Genomic DNA, 6,118 nt, shown 5'->3' on the forward strand with positions numbered 1-6,118 from the left:
GCCAAACTCAGCAAACTGCTCAGAGAAGCTCGTACAGAAAGTCGCTGGAAATGGGCGCACCAGAGCTGGAAAGAAGCTCAAGCTGAGAGAAGCGGACCTGCGCACACAACTGCCCCTGGCTGGTAAGCAGTTGCGCATTATGGGGAATCATGCGTCCTTAGGAACAAAGACTGTCCTGGTAACCTTACAGCTTATTCTCTTTATTAACAAACAGACAGTTTATGATCCTGAAATATGGGACCAAACTGAGGTCAAGGTGTGGGACTCTGCAACTAAAAATTACAAGGTAGCGGCGGGATTGCTCAGCACCTGGCGAGCAGTCTCTGAGGCCTTAAAGAGCCATGTGGAGCCACAGTCAGAAATGTGTGGTTTGCCAGACAGTGAAGGAACTGCAGGCTCATTTACTGATCTGACTGCTACGCCATCGGCCCCTCTGCTGCTACTGCCATCGCAGGCCTTCGCTGTTACTCCCCCTGCTGACCTGGACATGCCTTTTGACCCAGGCCCTATTGGCCTGGAAAAGGAGATGAATGTTTTCCTTCGATCCGGGAAGAATGGGATACATAAGGCCCGAAGGCCAAGTTGCTTAACAACTTAAAGCGAGACATATTGTTCCCACGACTAGCCCTGGAATTCTCCAGTGTTTGTAATCAAGAAAACAAATGGAAAACGGAGACTGTTATATGATCTGAGAGAAATTAATGAAGTCATGGAAGATATGGGAGCACTTCAACCAGGATTACTAACTCCAACTATGCTCCCCCAGACATGGACATTAATAGTAATAGCCAGAATTCGGAAAACTTTGCCATGTTTATATTTCAATTGATACCTTTTCTGATTGTACATATGTATAGGCGTACTAGGGTTTAGTATGTAAAAGCAATGTTCTATATATTTAGAAAGTTTGACGGTTGTGTGTGCGTGTTGGTGGGGCGTAGACTCCCCGTGCACCCAGCGCTGTTGTGTGTGTGTGTTGGTAGAGTGTAGGCTGCCCGTGCACCCAGCGCTGTTTACTTGCCTTTTATAAATATTACTAAATTCAGATTGAGTTTTATCTTCATTTATAACAAATTGGTGATCCCGACGTGATCTTCTTGGACTTTGGATCTGTGACCAATAAAAGGAGGTGCCCCACATAGTGGCCCTTGCCGATAGTGGTGCTAGAGTCCAACAAGATTTTGAACATAAGAGGCAAGTAAAGAACCAAGAGCTCTCCCTCCATGACCTGTAATTCTGCATGTGAATACCCGAATGAAGAGGATTTGTGAGTATACCTTTAGGTTGGGGTGGGATTCGGCTGTGTTACTGTGTGTAAGGCTGTAACTGAGACAGAACTTAGTTCCGAAGCAAGTGTGGAGGTCTTCTAACCGTGGTTCCGATCTCCCACGAGGGACTCGGCAGGTGAAGGACCGAAGCAATTTCTTTAAGAATTCGTGGGTGGGTTAATCACTTACAAGACACCTCTAGACACAGGCACAGTCAGGGATTTGGAACCTCTTTAAGGGTTCCAGGGATTCAGAACCTCTTTGAGGGTTCCAGGGATTCAGAACTTCTTTGAGGGTTCCAGGATGGGTCAGGAGAAAAGGGCCCCATAACAGGAACCTGGAAGGTTGAGTCTACTCCTGGAGATGAAAGTTAAGCTTAAAAGAACTTGAAGTACATGTATATCGGGGCATAGCTACCCTTTGGATGCTAATTGTAGCGATCATTGGAAACTCATATAAAGGCCCTAATAGAAGGATTTGGAGACCCCAAAACCCCATAGAGGGAGTGCCACCTCCGGTAGAGATAAGATAATATATGTTATACCCAAAACATCTTGAATTACCCCGGTCCAGAAAATTTAAAATAATAGGTGGGAAATATACCTAGAGGATTGGCTATCTACTTTGAATTGAGGCCCTGCTAACTCATGTAAAAGTTGAATGCAGGTAGGAGAGCCATCGGGTGTGTAAGCCTGTACCATTTCCTAAGAAGCATCAGGGAGAGGGCAAGACCAGAGAAGGGACCAGTACCGCGGCTCAAGAAGGTTTACAAAGGGCTGCAACCCCTCAGGGTAATAACCGCCGGGTAACATGGCCTTTACTGGACCTCTCCTAATTACATGCATAATTCTATTGGTCCAGGGACATTCTCAGAATTGTAATGATTGTATTGGTAACCCCCGGAGAGGAAGAATTCAGGAATGAGCATTAGTATATCATACTATCTATGCCTGTAAAGAGGAAGAATTAAACCCATGCTATGTGAACCAAACGGAGTATGCTCAATGTAATGAAAGCAATAAGATAACCTGGTATGATCCCAAAGAGGTCCCCTATCAATGGTGGATAGAGGTAAGAACTAATAACGAAGGAGGAAGGTTAATTGGGAAAAGTCGCATCACCACAAATCTTAGTAAGCCATTATCAATCGAATGATGCTGCTAGTGATGATTATTATACACCCCATGAAACAATGACTTGGGTGAAATATTACAGTGAACAAGAAAAATATATATGTCCAAAAAATAGAATGAGGTTGACATGGTGTTTTCCAGGTATCAGTAGTGGCGGAGAGGTCAACAAAAGTCATTATTTCTGTGGGCGTGCACCCAGGGACTGGAGCTGTGTATGTTGGGGTACATGGCAGAAGGAACCTACTTTGTGCACTGGATTAAAGGCCTATCTTAAAAAGGGAGAAATAAAGAAAGAAAGAATGTAGGTCAAAAGACTGTAATCCAGTAAACCTTACTATTTATAATCCGGGTGAGTTAAAGCAGAGGAAAGAAACCCAATATGGAATTGCAATTGGAGGAAAGGGAAAAGATCCTGGGGCTATCATAGATATAAGGGTTATCGAAAGAGCTAGGGAATCTGCCACAAAGCGATTATTATTCCAGTCATTTTACCATGAAATTTGAACGGGAGCTAAATATGAGATTCCAACCATTGCTAAAAACTTGTTTATAAATCTTGCAGAGAATATTGTGAAGGCATTACATGTAACAAACTGTTTTGTGTGTGGAGGAGCAAATCAAGGGGAACACTGTCTTTGGGAGTCGATGGAAGCAAACATTTCAGACCCAGAAATTTGGAAACCGGCAAAGGGTAATAGAATGACACAATGGGTATTACAAACAAGCATAATTGGGCAAACCTGTTGGCAAAACCAGAATGGGAAACAATCAGTAGGGGATTTAGTCTGTGAATGGAATAAGACAATATTAAATTGGACCTCCTTGGGAAGCCCTCAAGAAATGCCGGAAAACCTGAAAAATTGGACAGATAGTAACCAAATACCGAATGGGTGGCCAGCGCCCGATGAGTATTATTGGATCTGTGGTAAACTATCATATACTACATTATCTAAAAGTTGGACGGAATCGTGTATTGGGAATAATTAGGCCCAGTTTCTTCCTATTACCCATTGCTTGAGGAGAGAGACTGGGAATTATAATTGGAGGGTTGTTCCTGGGACTACTAACAATCCCGTGCTTAATTCCTTGTATTACATTCCTTGTACAGAGAATAGTACGGAGAATAATCCAAGGAATGCAGTTTACCACAATCCCAGTGGAAAGTCCTCAAGAAGACATAGTTATGGTTCAATTAGCCTTGGCCAAATTCGAAGCAAAGACATGAATTAATGACATTCAAAAGAAGAGGAGGGATTGTGATATATGGAGTAATAATTTGTGTCAAGAAGATGGTTGATGTTAATAAAGAAGGTGGAGATGTGGGAGTGTGGCCATGGGGGTTGACAAGCCCCATGGTTGGTGATAACATCAGACTTAACGATGAGGCCATCAGGAATGTGAAGAGTTTAGAGGGGCTGTCACCTGTGGCTTCCCACCTGCCCTCACTTTGCTCTTCACAGAATCACAGAATTTCTAGGTTGGAAGAGACCTCAAGATCATCGAGTCCAACCTCTTGCAGCTACACTGCATCACCACCAGCACCCCACCGCATCCACCTTTCTGCCACCGTGTCCCAGCCAAAGGGGTGCCGGTGGGATGCTGAGCTCCCTGTGCTGAGGACTGGTTGAGTCTCCCTCCCCAGACTGGGACCAGCTCCAGGGCACAGGAGCACTGGAGGCTCCTGTCCCTGCTCAGCCTACCCCTGGCAGTACTCACACCCCCATATCCCCACCAGGACCCTGCAGATGACCCTCATGAGCCAGGTAACCACCAAGGACACCCAGCCACAGGAGCAGCAGCAGCTGCCACTGCCCCGTGCACATTGTCATATGCATTCCAGCCACAAGGATCCCCCTACTCCATGGAGGGTGATGATCCCCAAAAATATTTTATCTCACGTGAGGCTGCAAGGAGAGGGATAGGGCTGGGATGAGAGGGGACAAGCAGGGTCCCTAAACACTCCATTAATAGCTACATCTTGCAGAGCCCCACTGGGATTTGCCTGTACTCCCAAACAAGGATCTTCCTGGCAGCTTCAGCATCATTTAGGGTCATCCTTCAAGGGTGAGGATAGACCCACATATGCAAAGTGCAAATGCCCCAGAGCCGTTCCCTGTGAAATGACCCACAGCCCCTCAGCCTCATGGACAGGTTGTCCCAGGCCCTGGGTCCCCAGCCCCAAAACCCATCCTCACCACCTCCTTTCTGCACTGCTCAGGACCTCCTTCTGCTGTCCGCGGTTCCAGTTTGGCCGTACCTACAGATGCCTGACTCACAACGCCCTGGGCCTGAGCACCCTGGCAAAGAAGATCCCAGACTGAACTGGTGTGAACTGCTGTCCGAAGCCTGCTTTGCCCCTGCAAGCATGCACAGGGAATAAAGACAAGGCACTCTGGCATTGCCAGAGCTGAAAAGGGACAAAAGAACATGGGCTCACCCAGGACAGCGGAGAAAGGAAACACAGGGGCAGGGGCAGCCACATCCAAGCTGGGTCTGGGGATTCTTTGGAGGGGTGAAGAAAGGACCTCTGGATGATACAGGGACTGGATCTACCACTCTTGGCCAGGTGGCGACCATCTCCTCCCTGTGCCATGGTCTGCCATGAGCCAAGCATAACAAGGGACAACCTATCTTGCTCTGAAGCCTTGCTTCTGGCTATGGCTGGAGGCAGGACAAAGCACAGGTATCTCCCAGGCCCTTCTCAGGGTCAGGCTGAAATCATAAGGCTGTAGAGCAAGGGACTTCAATCAGCACCTTTTTTATTAATATGCATCACAAATAAAGAAATAAATAAAGGTGAGACACCTTGTTCTAATGGGGAAATACAAATTAAATATGGTGCGACATCCACTAAGCAATGTACAAGCAGGAGATAACCGTGCAAGACCAGGGCCCCATGCCATGGGGAAGCCAGCCCAGGCACAATGCCGTGAGCAGCATCCACTTGGCCAAGGCACCAAATACTATCATGGCCTTTAATTAACACTGTCCCCCACCTAGTGGGCAGGCAAGGACCCCCACCCCACCCCAAGAATATGGCAAGGCAGGGCTGGTATTGCCTCTGCCAAGGAGCCCAGGAACCCCAGTAGCCCCTTGTGCCTGTGCACAACACTTGCCCTCAACCCCACGCCACAGGGAGCATTCCCACCCCCCCACCCCCCCATCCCCATCTCCCCTGCTCCCTCTGGGAGCATCCCCTGCTCTCCCTGCCGGGAGCACGGCCTCCATCTCCAAATAGCATCCCATCCCTACCCCTGTCAGGGACCCTGCCCTCAGCCCCCTCCCCTCCCACCCCACTCCACCAAGCATCCCAGGGCATCCAAGGCACTGGCTCCCTGCTTAGTGTGGAGGGCGCGGGGGCACCCCCGCAGCACCCAGCTCCGCACAGGGTGGCACTACCCAATTTTGACCTACATCACACTGAACATCCACGCGCCTTCCTCATGACCGCACACACCCTCGCTCTGCACACACATGCACCCCTTCCCCCCCATAGCTGTGGCCAGGCAGTACAGCAGTGCACGGTGCTCCCACCCTGTAGCTGATGACACCACAGGTGCTGGAGGCCGTACTGCCTCCCCCAGCAGGGCATGGCCAGCATCCTGCACCTTCTAGTGTGAAACTGAGCCAGACCTGTGCTGGCAGGGACTGCTTGGATCCCTGCTATGTACAAGCCCACCACCTACGGGTGCTGGAGGTGGCATGGGGTGGAGGGGG

This window comes from Netta rufina, assembly GCF_964035555.1.
Source record: "Netta rufina genome assembly, chromosome: W".
In the NCBI taxonomy this organism is placed as follows: domain Eukaryota; kingdom Metazoa; phylum Chordata; class Aves; order Anseriformes; family Anatidae; genus Netta; species Netta rufina.